Source organism: Oreochromis niloticus, linkage group LG1, assembly GCF_001858045.2.
Source record: "Oreochromis niloticus isolate F11D_XX linkage group LG1, O_niloticus_UMD_NMBU, whole genome shotgun sequence".
Taxonomy (NCBI): domain Eukaryota; kingdom Metazoa; phylum Chordata; class Actinopteri; order Cichliformes; family Cichlidae; genus Oreochromis; species Oreochromis niloticus.
Genome location: NC_031965.2, coordinates 21,261,674 through 21,279,404, shown reverse-complemented (window position 1 = coordinate 21,279,404; position 17,731 = coordinate 21,261,674). Strand labels below are relative to the sequence as shown.

Here is a 17,731-nt window from a genome sequence, read left to right as displayed (position 1 = left end):
GAGGTGCCTGCAATCAAAGTGCCAATCTGCTCTAGATGTATTATGATAGTCTGAACAGAGGAACAGAAGTTTTAGTTTCTCTGTAGGCCAATTGGTAATGACAGAATTTCCACAGGGTGTGAAACATGAGTATTTTAAAATGCTGAAGAGAAGCTATCAGTGGAATAATAATCATTTTTGCTTTATTTTACTTTGTTTAAAACTGTAGCAGCAATTCATCATTCACACATTAAAAAAAGAGACAAAATTCTAGTAGCCCACAGTTTGACACACCTGGTTAAAACGGTTTACATTGTTATAAAAATGTGGTAAGGGTTAGAAAACAATACATAATGCACACTTTGCAAAATACTTACAAAATATTCACCTTTTTGTATGTATTCTGTATTTCTTGGTGGCTTCAAACCCCTCAGCCATTGCTACTAGATAAGATATAAAAAAAACAGCATTTCCACTTTCCACCTCATCAGTTTGTCATTTCCCTCCCTGTTTGTCTGACTGTGCTGTTGTAATGAAAAAGACCAGGACAACTCCATTTTAATGCCCTTGGTTTTTCAATGAGGAAGATTACACTGAAATTAGATTTTAAATCGCATATGAGTGTAATGTTTGTGACTTTTTCCATTTAAAACAGGCATTTACTCTGTCAGGAACTGGCAGATACATGATGAGATTGCCATTAATTTTCATTGACTGGAGATGGTAAATCACCAGGTCGCACTCTCAGGATATCAGAATAATACAGTATTCCCCCACCTTTCTGTTTTTTTCATCCAGTTTTTAATGACAATGTTTTGAGAACATTTGACAATGACCAGAATTTCTCCAGTAATTAGTGATAAAATCTGGTTTGACCATCTTTTAAATCACGATTATAGACTAATGTAGTGTGAGTAAACTTGTAAAACAAATAGTTGTAGTTTGTCTTTAGTGAATACATCAAGCAACTGCAGTGCAATCTGTAAAAAGTATGTTTTTTTTTCTTGAATATAGTCTGTTGGACCTTCTTTAGCAGCAATATCGCCATCATTTGTTTCTTGTAGCTTATTATCAGAGTTTAATAATGATACAGTGGGATTTTCAACCATTTCTCACTACAAAACTGCTTCAGCTGTGCTCATGAATATTTCTGGGTGTCTTGACCAAAAAGTCTTCTTCAGGTCATGCCACAGCATTTCAGTTAGTTTAAGGTCAGAACTCTGAGTTGACATTTCAAAACACAAATTTTCTTTTTTATCCATTCTATTCATTTTTAAAATATTGTTATTATATTTATATTTTTGTTATGTCTTACTGCATCACCCGACCTCCTCCAACCTTCTGGCTGTGGACTACTACTCTGTCATCCTCCTGTAAAAATTTCTTGATATTCACATTTCCCTCGCTGATTGCAGGGCATCCAGGCGATAACATAGCAAAGGAGCTCTAAAACATGGTGGTTCCTCCTTTAAAAGGTGGTGTTTTGGTGGTGGGGCTGGTGATCTGCAGGCTCTTTTTCTTAAAGGTAAATCTTGTTTTTTTCCCCCTTGGTCCATAGAAACTAACTCCAGATGTGTTGTAGAACATCTAAGTGGACTCAGAAATTTGAAATGTTTTGTTTTGTTTTTCATTAAAAAAAAGTAGATAATTAAAGATTTTACTGTGCTGTATAGATTTTGGCAGGTGCTTTGCTGTTGCTTTGCACGTTTGTCTTATTGCGGATACATGAACATCCAGGTCTTTATAAATTCTGTCGCAGCCTTTTCACAATTCATGTATTTCTAGAGAACTTCATCTACTGTTAAAGTTGCTGTGATCAAACCAGGGTCCACCCAAACCAATTATTCTAGAGAAGAGCAGTAACCAGTCTTCATGTGACTTTGTTTGTAGGGAGTGACACCTCTGCAACGTACAGTTCCATCTAATTCATATGTAAAAGAAACAGAAAAACTTAATGAAATGTACATGTTGAATATCACATAGGAATACTGTGATTTACTCAATGAAAACATCCCCTCCCAAGTTGCATGTTTCTCATACAAGTCATGCTTACTTCAGTTATCTTTAGAAGTTTAGAAGCAATTTTGTATGAGAAAAAGTGGCCACGGAGTAAATCATATTAAAACATACAATGACATTAGACCTTAACAGTTACAATTTTAGGGAAATTCACAATCATCCAAAACAATTTCTTTTCCTATTCTTTTTTCTATTAGAGCATCTCAGTAACTGGAACACCTGACTCTAAATAGCTTTTGGAGAAAACAGCAGGACAGAAGTTCACATGCTTTTTCTGCCTGCACTGTCAGTGATTACTCTGTACTCATTAAGTGATGACTTCCAGAAAACATTTTCTATGATTGTGACTTATAGAGTTATAAATCTTAGACTTACAGCTAGACTTATAGGGTTGGACGATATATCCTCAAAATCGTATTGCAATATTTGAAGAAAATTCGAGATACAATATTTCTGAAAAAACAAAAAATGTTATTGATGTTCGCAGCTTGCAGGCAGCAGCAGTGTAAGTAAATGAAGTGTATCTTTCTTTTCCATTGAGTTACTGTCATTGACGACACACTTCCTAATTTGAAATATGAATCTATTGAAAACAAGGTGCCAGCAGCAGCTGCATTATAGTGCAATAGTGGTGGCAGCATTATATCTAGTGGCAGAACATAAGTCAAGCGCAAAAGTAGCCTAAGTAATGTTTTCCCTCTAAGTTTTAAGTAAAAATATAAAAGAACTGCTTAACAATAACTAACTTAACCTTGTAACTCTTCAGAAGCTGCACAGGATCGTCACATAATAAAAGAAAAATATTTTTCTACCTGTGATGCCGTGTCTTGGGTCGAGCTTTTTAACCAGCTGCTTAAAGCCCTGCTTTTCCACCACATTCCCACATCATTAATTTCCATACTCTGTTTGCACTTCCTGTCATATGGAGTGCAGCTAGTGAGTGCCACAGCGACACTCGGTCATTTGTTTACATTTGGGTTGCACATCACCAGCTGTTAGCATCTCCTCCTTCATAGCCTGTTTGTACTTGACGGTGTGTTTTTGCCTCAACTGGCGAAACAAGTTTGTTGTTTCCACCTTCAGTAGAAACGGTTTTCTGCATATTTTGCAAAGTACTTTGTTGGAGATTGTGGAAGCAGCTCATTGTTAGGTTCTGAATAGTCATTGGAGGCTGAGACGTGGCTCTTGTGGCTCTCTCAGACATGCCTGGGTGTGTCTCATTGTTGTATGCTTTAGGAAACTTAAGGGTATGCCATTACTACTATTACTACTATTTTCCTATTGCAAAAAAACTATATAGGTATTTTTGTGGACAATATGATATGGCACAGCTTAAGTGATTCAGATAAACATCCTAAGAAGTCCTGGTAATTCCAAATAGATCAAAGACTATGAACTGCAACTGTCATTCTGCACTTAAGTGAGTTTGTTGTTCAGTTGTAACGGCGTGGAAGAAAGACTGCAGAAAGTCCCCTAGTGGGGCTCGAATGTAAGGATCATGAGCATTAGCTACCGCAAAGATATGACGGAGTTATACAGTGCCAGGATAAAAGAGACAGATTGGGAGCAATGTTCTTTTAAAAAAAGAAGTAAATTGTGATTTTACTGCTAATTTTTGAGGAAATGTGTTATATTTTACTTAAACAGGTCATAAATCTAATTCTGGCATCTAAAATGATGTTGAATGTTTTTCCTGTGTCCTCATCCTGGACATGTTTACTTTATTATTAATGGAAAACGTGCATTCATTAGCCTACACGGTAATTGCTAATAACGGTGAGTTCCTAGGTTGCTAAAGTAATCCTGTCACTGTTGTGGTTATTTATTAAAAAAAACAATGAAATTATTGTTGCATTTCATAAGAAGGGTGCATCTGCAGCGTGGTAAACAGGCAAGAGCACCAGCATGACTGCACAGAATATTCAGTTATTTATGATGTCTACAGCAATACATACTGTACATGTCTTCACATTAGTTCCTTAGGTTTAGTGCATCGCCTCTCTCTCAGTTATCCATTATGGCAACACTGCATTATTTTATTCACTGGAGGTTTAGGAAATTGTATGTGAGAGAAAAGAGGATTTTATGCGTGCACGCTGTTGCAGGCATACAGTAGAGGTTTTGTTTTTATTCACGCACATGTGCATTTTTTTTTTTACACGTGTGTGGGCACATGTGGGTTTCTGGTATTCGTCTCCTCCGTCTTCGTGTCACCTTTGTTGACTTTGTCTGTGCTGCTGCAACACTGTGCCCTCCTGCTTTAATGACGCATATATCCTATCTCCAGTCGCTGCCTAATCCCAGCAGCGCTAGCTCAGGAACAGATTACTGCTTCCAGACACCAAAGGAGAGAAGAGTAGTGAAAGGTGGGGGTTGGAGGGGGAAAGAGATGCCTCAGTGATACAATATACAGGCAAATCGAGGAGGTCATCGCGTGCATGTGAATGTGCATACATATGTATGCACATTCACATACAGATGGTTAACATAACAAACATAACCCACTGCATTTGCCTCTTTTTTTTTTCATACCGCATGTTCATTTTCCTTTATTTTCCCTTTAAGTGAAAATAACCACTGAATTAATTTAAATAAATTTATAGCATCTAACAATGCAACAGGGATTGGAAAATCTCCATAAATGCATTTTGTAAGAAAGTAAAATATAAAATATAAGTTGTTGTTGTAAAGCAAGGACAGTGGAAATCTAATTGTTTTGCTTTCTTCTGACTTGAGACTTGAGCAAAGACCTTAGCATGACTTGCAGAGTGCCCAACAAGGCTGCCTTATTCAGCAGGTACAGTTCTCCCAGCTGCTTACACAAGAGAGTCAAAATAGTGATTTTCTGTGTTAGGGCATCCTCCATATAGCCTTATTTTATTTTAGTGTTTTGTTCACATTATTATTGCCATTGCGGGATCTCGGGTTGTTGTTGTTGGGTTTTTTTATATTTACTCTTGGCTCAGCCAGACACTCTCTGGCCTGCTGGGCTTTTGTATGAACTGCTATACATGTTCTGCTTGGTTAGCTGCTACTTGCTTCCAATATGCAGACTCAGTTTTGACGATTATTTAAACTGCATTTGATATTCTCTGAAAACATTTACATGACAGAAGCACCAGGACGGATAACCCTTCGTCACACGGCTGTCTTGTGGTTAATTAGAGATTTTCTCTGGCTTCTCGCGCAGTTGTAAATAATTAGAAGCGGTTTGTGCTGAAGTGGTATTGTCTGTCCAGCAGCTGCTGTCATCATGCCAGCTGCCTCCCAAGAACATGACTTTTAGGACCAATGATTGCTAATAAAACATTTGATTGAGAGAAGAAGAGAGTGAGAACCATAAACAGGCAGGATTCTGCCCTTTAATTTCACCATCTCCTGAGAATTGGTTTTGCTGTGCTGTAGAGTAGGTCCCACACACAAGCAGTTTAGTTGTCTGCCCAAGGACTGAAATTTAATTTAGCCAGTGTGTTGTTAGTGTGGCTGTGTGTGCGTGCCTGTGCATGTGTTCTGTTTGTGTGTGTGTGTCTGTTGTACTGTCTTTGTATGTGCCCGTGCGTCTGTCAGTATGAGTCTGGTTTTTTTTGTTTTTTTTAGTGCTTCTGTGTAGAAAAAAAATATGCATGAACTGCATATTTAAGAGTTTGTGCTGTAGTGCTTCTGTGTGTTTGCTTTATTTTGTGATCTTTTATTCTCTAGTGACTTAATCATTTTTACACTGCTGGGTTACTGCACTACCATTTTACAGTGGTTGCACAGAGACGTTTATTTGCTCACACTGCTCTGTTGTTTTTGGATTTGAATTCATTTTTGTTTTTGTTTAAACTCATTTATTTATTAATTTATTTTTTGATTATCACTGTAAACCTGAAAAATGCCCCCAGTTACTGTTGGCATCATCAGTTTGTTGTAGAAAACTTTTTGGCTGTAATATACTTTAGAGTGTATGCTGATTGGACATTATAAAATATAACAGCTGAATTCTTTAACAGTAGTTGCGATGGGTTTTCCGCAAACTGGCTGCTTTGTAACTATGCTTTGTGTGTATGTGCGCGTCTGTTTATGTGTTTAGGTGCAGGTTCCTGATGAAAGCCCAGAGCAGAGGCATATATCAGAGCTCCAGCACTAATAAAAGGCCAGCAAGCTGTGCTCCTCTCCTTCTGGGAACAGCGCTGCTTTTTACTGCTTCTCTGACAGCAAGATAAAGTGCCCTTCCAATTAGAAAAATATTTGGCCACATACCTACCAACAACGATCCTAGGTTTTTATTTTTCATGCCATTTGATCAGGAATCCTTGCTATTTTTTTTTTTTTTTTTAATTTTTTTTTACAGCAGGCTTTTTTATCATCATGTCCTGGGTATGCACATGCTAATATGCAACCCTCCCCACCCTCCAGCAACACCATTATGCTGTATAATGAAATAATGGTGTTTTAGGGTATTTTTATTTTGGTCTTTGTTTCGTAAGGGTGGGGCTGCATACGCTTGTGTTTTGGTATGGGTTCGGGACTGAGGCTGTGTGTGTGTTTTAGCATATTGCATGAGAGGATTCATGCTGCTGTGCGTGTTTGGGTTGATGTCATTCTTGTTGCCCCTGTCATCCGTCTCTGCCTCATGCAGAATTGTGTGCACATATACTTAACTGCTGACGCTAGTCTCCATCTCTGTTTAAGAAAAGTGTAGCTAGATGCTTTTTTTCCCCCCTTCTTTCCAGAGAGTGCATTAAAATTAAATTCTCTCTTGTTGTTGTGAAAAGAGGCACACGTAAAAAATAATTGGCTGTAGGAGAGAACAAAGGGCTGGCTCCTCTCTCCTCCCTGCACACCACAGCCAGGCATTAATACCAAGCCTGCTGCATTGTTCTGCTGTCTGCAGCCATCCCCCTAGCCAGACACTCAGCTCTGGAGAAGTCACTTTTAATGTCTGATAATCAAGGTGAATTTTCAAAAAGCTGCCATTTTCAAATGATGGTGTATATATTATGTGCAGATGGGAGTAGAGGAGCCCCGTTCAGTGAGAGAGAGCGCTCGGGCAATGCGAAGTGAAAGAGAGACACCTAAAGGCCTTAGAGGGAACTGCTGACTGATTTGTAGCTCTCTATGAAGGATGGATGCCAGCTGGAATATCAGTGTCACTGCTGCAATTTGTCTGATAGTTTACTTTGAATTTTATTAAGCATGTTTTGTCTTTTTTCAAATGACACCACGGTATCGGCTTTAAATACATGGTCTAGTGTTGCAGCATGAATATGTGCGTCATGTGGTTATGGAGTGTTAAGGAAATGTATTTCTTGAGTACAGATGCTGCCTGCTGTTGCTTTATGCTAAAGGGAGTTCTTTTGCAGCGTTATTGGGGAATCAGGCGTCTAGCATCAGAGCAGTGGAGCTCCATTTCCCTGCTACAGGACACAGGCTCATCTTCCTATTGCTCCTCCCACCCCCCCCCAACCCTTTCCCCCACCACTAGGTATGATTATTTCTCCTCCGCTCCACCGCACCATTATATTCCAGGTCTGCAGTTACCCCTCCCTGCTGTCATTTTTCATGGCATGTTTTTGCCCATGTGCAGCACTGCACATTTATACTGTGCCTGTGCAATATGTTAAGGAGGTGAATATATGCAGTGTGCAGAATGTAATAAGTATATATTTATTTTCTTTGCTGGTGATTTACTGGTTTTTCTGGTGCTTAAGAAGAAAGGCCGACTCTAGCCATGTATCTTAACAAACATGACTGCTGCGTATGCACTCGCCTCCAAGGCTTTTTACTCACCGGGGAAACCAAATTATACATCTGAGGCAGACTGGTTGTTTTTTCGTGCTATGACTGTTAAAACCCTTCTTAGTATTTTGGGATATAAGCCTTGCAAACGACGGCCGGGTAAAGTTTCGGTAATTCATGTGGCATTTCCAGCAATGTTGGTAGCTGATCAAGTGATTGGTTTGTGCAATGTGTATACTTAAAATACACCTCGCATAACTGACACCGAGCCAGCCAGCAAACCAGCCACCATCAGCACAGTTTGATCACGACTTGCTGTTTTCTACCTTCACCCCCCACCCCCCCGCCTTCCAATAGTCCTGGAAAAATATAGAACTCTCCAAAATCAAAACACAAATATACAACACACACACACATGGCTGAAATTGACATTATGCTCAGAGGGGAAGTAGATCTAACCCTGTGAAACAGTAGGATTTAAATGGATTCTGTGCTGAGAGCAGCACGGTGCACAAGTCTCCCTCTGAGAGGCTGTCACAGTGGGAAACTTGCAGATTTGTAGAGACAATGGGGGGAAAAAACCCCTCTTAAAGATACACTACCTAATTTTGTTATTGTGTCCAGTTATAAATGCCAGAATTTCCTCTTCGCTCACTTGTGATGAGTTTAAAAACATCAACAGCAAGCGGGAAACAGGTAGCAGGAAATTTGAAGGTGCAGTGGGAAGCTACAATAACTATAACAAAATCAGGGAGTCCGCTGCAGACATGACATAAAAGTATGATCCAGTCTGTATGAATTGATTTTTGAAGCTGACTGTAGAAAAGACAGTTTTTATTGCACCACTTGTGAAATCAAATGGCAGCTGCTAACTTGCATACACTTTTGCTGACATAAAATTTTTCTTTTGACACTTTTTATTAGAAAAGTGTACTACACACTGAGTAACAGTGTATGCATTTTTTTACATGGACTATTATCATTATTTAGATATATTCTGTGTTTAAATTCAGCCTCTATATACCACTGTCTGTGGGCAGCTGTGAACATTAAATATATATATATATATATATATATATATATTTATATATATATTTTTTATTTTTTTTTTTTTAATCAAAAATAGTCCCACATTATATTGCCGCACCTAGAAGTGTACAGTCAAACCAAACAAGAACGATCAAGTTGCTTTTTTGTGTTGATTCATGAAAACATACAAAGCTGAATACATATCAGGGCTCACACTGCCTGTTCATATCCCCCTACTATGCACCTAATACCTGATACGCTACCTTGATGTAACATTGTTTATAGATAACTAGGTTTTGCCTTCAATGTGATTGCATAATAGCCAAGCATTCAAATGTGTGAGCTCTTTATTTCTTCCCTGGCAGTGCTAGTGGTAGCATTATTTTTCTCTGGGTGGTTGGAGGGCACACTTTCAAAGTGTTGATCTCAGCTGTGGTGCAGAATAAAGACGGGGAAAGGAGGAGGAGAGGGCCGGAGGCATTCTGGTGAAAGGATGTGTGGGGAATCTGGAGTGTGGAGAGAGAGAGAGGCAGCATTTTGCCAGTCCAGTGTGGCAGAGCAGGTCTGGCTTCATGCCAGTCTGGGCACTGTGCCCACGAGGAGGCAGTGTGTGGCTAGCACTGACTGTAGCATAGAGAGACGAACAGATAGCAACAGAGAGACTGAGACACAAGTGCGTCTGTGGGGGGTGTCTGAGACTGACTGGCAAAAGAGGTTTAGTTTGCATTTGCATGTGAAGTGGTCAGGTTGGGGTACAGGAGGGTGGAAAACGACAGGGAAGAATGAGGAGAAGGGCTAGCCAGTATTATGTCACCAGCTCTATTACTGATCACCGGTGTGTACAAGGAGCGTTGGTTAAACTTGCAGCTGAATTTGTATCCTGCTCTTACTGACGAGGAGTCGATAGAACAATTGGCACAGTTCATTTAATCAGGCATTTGTTGTTTCATTTAATCATGCATTTGATTGTCGTTGTTAATTGCTTTGTCTGCTGTTTCTTTATGCACTGCCTGAGTAAATTCTTTCTCTATGGGACGCAAATGTTATCTTTCTGCTTTGTATGCATTTACATATTGTTTGCCTTTCTACGTATTATCTCTCCCTCTCTTCTTCTCTCTCTCTGTTCTCCTCTTTGTATCCTTAAAATATTCTGCACACCCCTCAGCAGTTCCGCATGGCAGACAGCCCTAATATAATCTGTGCGTCTGAATTCTAATTTATACCGTCAGGATAAAATAAATAGTCTGCAGTTAATTATGGGAAGCCGGCTCCTGGCTTTGCCCCGGTGATTTATGAAGTGCACGTAGGCATTCTGCAACGCATTTTTCTTAATTTATTTTTAATCTGTCTTTCAATTAATTTAACCGCAAACGTCTTAATGATGGCAGAGGGCTGCGTTAATGAGGCCTGTGAGGTAAAATGAACAGGCACTCGCCCCTGTGGGGTGGATGTTAGAGGCTTTGAGGATGGGGTCATGCAGAGGGTCTCGTGCAACCCTAGCAGTTCAGTTTCCACAGTTGTTGTTTTTTTTCTTTTCTTTTCTTTTTTTAACCTTGTCATCTCTTAACACAAACCCCAAATCTGTAGTGTTTCACTCAAGGCAGAGGATACAGTTTTCCAGCCTATTTTCTTGCCTTTTTTGGTTCTGTTTGTTCACGATGTGCCACAAAAATCTTTTGAATCATTTTACTTACAGCGGTGAATACAGTACAGTGTCAGTTGTTGTCAATGATTGGCGCCTTCACACCCACCATCACTGTGCTTTAAGGTGATTCATTCAACTGTTGTAAAGGAAGTGCCACTCTTTTCCCAAACTACGCCTATTTTTCCAGTCATTTTGACACTGCTTGATTGTCCAATTCACGTGTCTTGTAGACTACTCATGAATTCAGCCCATCAATAAACGTCATAATCACAGTGGAATCGAGTGACTCAAGTTTTGTTCTTTTTTTTTGTGACTAATGACTTCACAGTAAAGTAGAGATGTAGCACAGCTCTCCCAACCTGGCTGTTTGCAAACTGACCAATTTGAGGAAGTGCTTGTTTTCTCTATTGTGAGACTCGTGTGGCTTCACAACCATGTGTATCTTCTCTCTTGGCTCTCCAGAGGATGGAGAGAAGGCTGCAGTCACTGTCTCACAGACAAGAAAATGCCTCGTATGATTAAAAGCATTTTATCCATCGTTTCACCCCTTCTCAAATTAGACCAGCGTCTCCACTGCACTTGTTATGCACCAGCGTTTTCTGCCAATTAGCATTGAGTGCGTTCATCTCTATGCTGGCAGGGCCTGGTGTGAGATCGGTAGAAGCCAGTGTAACCGTAGTTGTAACTGTGGTGGTCAGCTACCAGACAGCACACTTCAGCCCTACCCCATTAGGGACATCCACACACAGCTCCCCGAATCAGGATGCTCTCATTTACTTTTTCCACATCCAGCCATTTATCTCTCTTTCCTCTGCTCTCTAACTCCCTTCTTTCTCTCTTTTTAATTTTCCTCTCAAAAACAGATCCCACATTAAGCAGCCAAGCATGGCTTGGTGCAGTGCCTCTCCTGAAAGAGCAAAGGAATGATTTAATTTCTCCTCCTCTGTCTCTGTGGCCTCCCCTCCCTGCTCATACACAGATCATTACACACAAAGGCCTCATTTTCATCTCCCTGTGAGGGCACATGCAGGGCTTTAACTAGTCAGCCACGCCATGGCCATTGCTGACGATCAATACCTGTGGTCAGGACAGAGCACGCAGTGCCTCCTAAATAGGCCCTCCAGGTCCGACCATAAAACACCTTTGAGGCTAAACATGCCACCCCATAAATCGCCTTTATTTTATTTATTTATATATTTTTTGTTTTCAGTCTTATGGAGGAGTGAGGGAGCCATGAGTAGAGTAACTATTGAACTGGAATAATGATGATTAAGAGGTTATGATAGTATCCAGAAAATATTGCTAAACCAAAGGTTCAGGGTAACAGCTGACTTGAAATGAGTCTGGTTGGCATAGAAATGAAAGAGTTTGGAGCTTCTCTTGATCATCAGCCAAGCAAAGGGTTAGGAACCTGTGGGCAGATTACATGTTTTGAAGTGAAAATGATTTGATAGAATAAGTGAAGTTGCCCAGTCTCACACCAAAACTTAACCAAAAACCTTTTCCCAAACCAAACCTAGAAATTTTTGTATTTAGATCATAGCAGGGGGATAAAACAAATACTAAAAGCAAAAATAAGTCTACTGGACACTGATACAATCCAGCAGAACTGACTGTAATGCTTAAGTTCAGGGTAATGATGCCTCATTCTACAGGAAAAAACTACCAAGGGGTGAACGGTTGCATTAATATCAAAATGACGGGGAATATTTGCAGTGACAATCACAATTACCAAGAGACCTCAAAGAAAAGATTTTGGACCAACAGTGCTCTCCACCCATCATCATTATCAAATAAATGGATCCTTTTCCGTCTCTCCAAGAGTAGCGTATAGAAAAACTGTTGAGGAACAAGAAAAGGCCCAAGTGATGGGGGTGGGAAGCGAGAACTGATTTCAGTTCCAATTATCTGATCCGTCCTTGGGCTTCTCAGTTCCTCTTTGTAAGTGCTGCTGTATTTTTTGGACAGTTGCGTGTTACAGAAAAGCAACATCAGACTTATAGTGGTGGAGCTTTTCCACAATTGAGCTACCTGCAGGGCTTTTTTCTACTGTATTCAGACTCAGATTTGTGTAACCTGTATGGACCCACATCTTCTATTGGACATACAATCAGACTCGGTAATAGCAGTCAAACTATCCAGATCGCAGTGTTATTATGCATTTGTTGGACATGTCGGAACCAGCCTGATCTATGGAAGCGCCACCTCAGAACCCACAGGGCATCCCAGAGATCATATGTTGGCATTACGATAAGGACCTAATTAAGAGGATAGTTTTGTTCTCATGGCTGTTTGGTATATATACACAACGAAAAAAAAGAATGCCAACTATGTTATTATTGGATCCCAATTAAGCTGCACTGGTTTTTCTCAAAACAAAGAAAAGTTACGGCAGAAATGACAAATATATGCAACATGCAGAATTTAAAGTACGCATTATGTTTACGGCAAACACATCAAGACCTGTGGAGATGGTTTAATTTAAATAGTAAGCTACTTACAATTGAGAACTGCTAATGAGATTTTACTCAGTTGGAACCTGAATGAAACTGATGTAAACTGTGAGGAATAGTCACATCTAGTTTTTTTTTTCTTCTTAATGGCTGCTTTCCTGCTTAGATTGTGGGATAGGTGATATATGGACCAGACGAAAGTAAACCTGGGGGCTGGCAGACTGAAAAAGAAAAATAGATGTGTTTCTCATCCTGCTTTTGCCTCCAAGGCTCTCAACTGGCCTGATCCTTACATTACCCAAACAGATAGCCAACAAGTTTAATTACCTTTGCATCCAGTCGCTCTCCCCATCCACCGCTCCCCACCTTGCCTGTGCAAATGAAAGAGAGGGACAGAAGGAAGAGAAGCATAATTACTTATTTTACTGGAGTGCTGCAGAATGCCTTTTGCCAAATGACTCTAATTCCAAATGGTTAACAAGATTTTTCTTTTTAATAGAGCCGAATCCATGTGACAGCAAATTGCTTTCCTATTTGGAGCCTTAATGGCTTTCATAGTTTGCACTTCCAATAAGCAGTAAACTCGGAAATTAATATTGCACACTGTGTTATGATGCAAATGGGAGCGAGATAGGAGAACTGTACCTTCATGCAGAAAGCTCTGATTAGATCCATAATTGCTCTGGTTGGATGATTTTTTTTTTATTCATTTATTTGTATAATTTTTGTTCCACACACACTTCACTCTGGCATCATTATCAGTGGCACATCTGCATTTCTGTATGTTGAATTTCACTTTTGAATGACTTTTAATAAAGTGCATACATATTCTAAAATTATAAATATGATAATAGAGAGTTATTTTTAAAAACCTACCACGCTGCTTCTGAGCTTCACTCTTTTCCTTTGTATTAAGTGATTCAGAATGAAAAAATAGCATTTTAAGTGCATCCTCAAGCAGACTTTGTCTTTCCTTTGAAGCAGATACAAAGACTGAAACACCAGCTTGCGGTTCTGTTCTAGTTTTAGAGCAGTTTTAATGCAAGTCTACTGGTGACTGGTTCAGTTATACTGGTTTAAGCCTTACATGCTAAAGCACCGTTAGAGCAGGCGCAATCTAAAAAGATATATTTGTGCAAGGTGCTTCTTAATTAACTTTTGATCCAAAGCATTTCATTTCCAATTCCATTTTACACATTCTCAAATATTAATCCTTGTCCATGCATGGAGGTTTGTATTCTTAATAAGGGGATCACAGAGTGGGACACAGTTCACAAATACACACATATATTCAGTGCTGTGATAAAGTATTTGCCCCCTTCCTGATTTCTTTGCATATTTGTCACATGTTTCAGATCATCAAACAAATTCCAATATTAGACAGGGCTGATCTTAGTGAATATAAAGTGCAGTTTTTAAATGATGATTTCATTTATTAAGGAGACAAAAGCTCAAACTAAACCTACCTGACCCTGTATCAAAAGTAATTGCCCCCTAAACCCAATAACTGGTTGTGTGATCCTTGGCAGCAAGAACCGCAATGAATATTTCACATCACTGTGGGGGAATTTTACCCCACTCTTCTTTGCAGAATTGTTTTATTTCAGCCACATTGGAGGGTTTTTCAACTATGAACGACCTATTTAAGGTCATGCCAAAGCATATTAATATGACTTAACTCTGGGCTTTGAATACACCACTCCAAAACCTTTCTGGTAGAGAGCAAAATTCATGGTTCCATCAATTAGCCGTCTCGGTCTTAAGCAACTCCAGACCATCACACTACCACCACCGTGTTGACTGTTGGTATGATGTTCTTTTTATGAAATGCTGTGTCATTTTTATACCAGATGTAACGGGACTCCAGCCTTCAGCAAAAGGTCAACTTTGGTCTTGTCAGTCCACAGAATATTTTCCTAAACTTTGTTGTTTTTATTTATGTGATACAAGCCTTTGTTTTGTTTTTGGTCAGCAGTGGGTTTCATCTTGGAACCCATGGATGCCGTTGCTGCCCCAATCTCTCTCTAATTGTTGAACACCAACCTTAACTCAGACCAGTGAGGCCTGCTGTTCTTTAAATGTTGTTCTGGTTTTGTTTGTGACCTCCTGGGTGAGTCATTTATGCACTCTTGGAGTAGTTTTAGTAGGCCAGTGACTCCTGGGAAGATTTACCCCTGTTCCAAGTTTTTTCCATTCGTAGATAAAGGCTCTCACTGTGATTCGCTGGAGTCACAAAGCCCTAAAAATGGCTTTATATCCCTTTCAACAATGATAGATGTCAGTGACTTTGGTTTCTCGTGTTTTCTGGAGTTTCTTTAGATCATAGCATGATGTGTTGCTTTTTTAGATCTTTTAGCCTTCTTCCTTTTGTCCGAAAGGATCTGTTTAAGTGATTAGTTGATTCAACTGGTCTGGTAGTAATCAGGTGTGGATTTGGCTAGTGAAATTGAACTCAGCTTTCCAAAAATATGTGGTTAATTACAGTTAATTTATTTTCATATAAAGAACGTCATACTAATAGCCAAACACGGTGGTGGCAGTGTGATGGTCTGGAGCTGCTTTGCTGCTTCCGGACCGAGACGACTTTCCATAATTGATGGAACCATGAATTTTGCTCTCTACCAGGAAATCCTAAAGGAGACGTTTGGCTATCAGTTTGTGCCTTGAAGCTCAAACTCACTTGCGTTCTCCAGCTGGACACTAATCTGAAACACCGGCAGCAGGTTTGCCTCTGATGGCTAAAAAAACCAAAAACAAAACAAAGGTTTTAGAGTGGTCTAGTTCAGTTTAGTTCAGAATCTAGTTTGAATCTGACTGAGATGATTAGGCATGACCTTAAACAGGCTGTTCGTACTTTACAACCCTCCAATGTGGCTAAATTTAAGCAAGTCTCCAAATAAGAGTGGGCTAAAATTCCCCCACAGCAATGTGAATAACGCCTTGCCAAACTCTTTGTTGCACTTTTTGCTGCCAAGAGTGGCAAAACCAGTTATTAGGTTTAGGGGGCAGTTACTTTTTGACAGAGGGCCAGGAAAGTTTGGATAACTTTTTCCCCTTAGTAAATGCAATCTTCATTTATAAACCAGATTTTGTATTTACTCATGTTTTCTTTGTCTGATATCAGAATTTTCTGATCATCTGAAACATTTAAGTGTGACAAACTCAGAAATACAGCAAATACTTTATCTCAGGACTGTAGTCTCTTAAATCAGAACGTATAGATATTTTCACAGAATTCACTGACAAAAGCCTGTTTTGTTTTTTTTTTACCTAAATGTAACTCCATCAAAACCATAACTATAATTTTATAGTTTACATTTTTGCAGAGGTTTTTGTGATTTATATAAAAACTCGCTGCCACACCGTCAGAATGTAGCTCATGTAGATTCTATAAATGCATACATGAACATCCCTCAGCTTTGTACCCAGCCCTCTAAAGCTGTCATTAGTCAAAAGGTTTGAGAACGTTCTGAATTTGGATGCGGTCGAGTCTGCAGGCACTACGGCGGTCTGACCCGGAGACAGAAATAGCCAATAAATTCAGTTTGATCGGCCTGTGATTGCTACCAGCGATTGAGGTTAAGTGTCCTTTGGTGTGCAGGGGCCCGAGCGTAGCTGCAGTTCAGCCAGACATCGGTCACGTGACCACACATACAGTATCCAGTATGATTCTTTGCTATATCACCATGGCAACCCTTCATTTCTTCCCAGCACGCTCCCATTTCACCTGTCATTCTGATAATTGGCTCTGAATTTTATTTATTTTTTTCATATCTGGGGAAAAAACCCCGTCACGATCATAATAAGAAAATATTTATGAACTGAACACTGACAGGCAAGTGTAGGGAAATGGGGAAAACTAAGCTTTCATTAGACTGGAATATTAATGTAGCAACAGGGCTTTTTAGGGACTAATAAAGCTTGTTCTCCTTGTTTTCACAGATTCCCACTCAGTCTGTGCGTGAGCCACACTGAAGAGTGAATCTGAGTTTCGATTTGGTTTTAATTGGGTCACCCTCTCCTTCCCTCTTCTTCTCTCATGCTGCCTTTCTGCTGAACTCCAGCTTAATTAGACCTACAAGATTGTGACACCACCAGAAACATATTATATCTGCTCTGCCTCTTTTTGCCATTGATGTTCTGTTTTTAGAAGTATTGATGAGACAAGCTATGTAATGACATTTACTATACTGCTGTAGTCATTAATGGCCCTGGGTCGGTGTTAGACAGTATAGCAGCAGCGACAGAAATGGATAAAAGGTTTTATGGAAATAAAAGATAGTTCCTGAAGGTGGAGATGGCTAGGCCTAATGACTGTTGCTCCAGCTGCTCCTCATTATCAAGGTTGCCAGCATCAGGACCAGCTGAGATCTGCTAAGTGGTCTTTTGCCTTTAAAATGGCCAAGAGGCCTTTCCATCAGCATTGCACCCACTGACACCATAAACTCTGTGAAATGCATAGCCAACTCATATTTTCTTTCATTATCCTCATTTAAACTACTTTTCCGCTGGGGCACTGTCAGAATATGTGTGCAGTCATGCTGTATTTACACGACAGCTGCATGTTTATATTACAGTATGGCATAAAATGCATTTTCTTGTTTGGTCATGGTTGCCTGACTGGTAATTATAGCGAGAGACGTGTCAAACCTCTCCTATTAATTTTATGAAAAATGTTGCTGTTTCTTTATGCAGCGGCACCAGCGAGGCATGCGCAGCTTTATTTTTCTAATTTATGAGATCCCTCCAGACCTCATTAGATTTTCAAATATCAAAATCTAAGTTATGTTACAGTTTTCTGTAACAATAACAAATCTTTTATGCACTGTATGGTTTTGGTTTAGAGTAGGACATAAAAACTAAACTATTCTGCTTTATAGAGCAA

At 39.6% G+C, this 17,731-nt stretch overlaps 1 long non-coding RNA gene across 4 annotated transcripts in view; it reads left to right on the top strand.

Moving 5' to 3' along the window:
- Window positions 1-17,731, top strand: part of LOC102076343 (uncharacterized) — a 94,146-nt gene that overhangs the window by 38,752 nt on the left and 37,663 nt on the right. For 2 of the 4 annotated variants that reach the window (XR_001224090.3, XR_002062126.2), the window contains exon 1: window positions 1,394-1,504. The exons of the other annotated variants lie outside the window; for them this stretch is intronic. This is a non-coding gene — a long non-coding RNA (uncharacterized LOC102076343). Of the gene's footprint in view, window positions 1-1,393; window positions 1,505-17,731 lie in introns of those variants that run through there. 4 annotated transcript variants of the gene reach the window in all.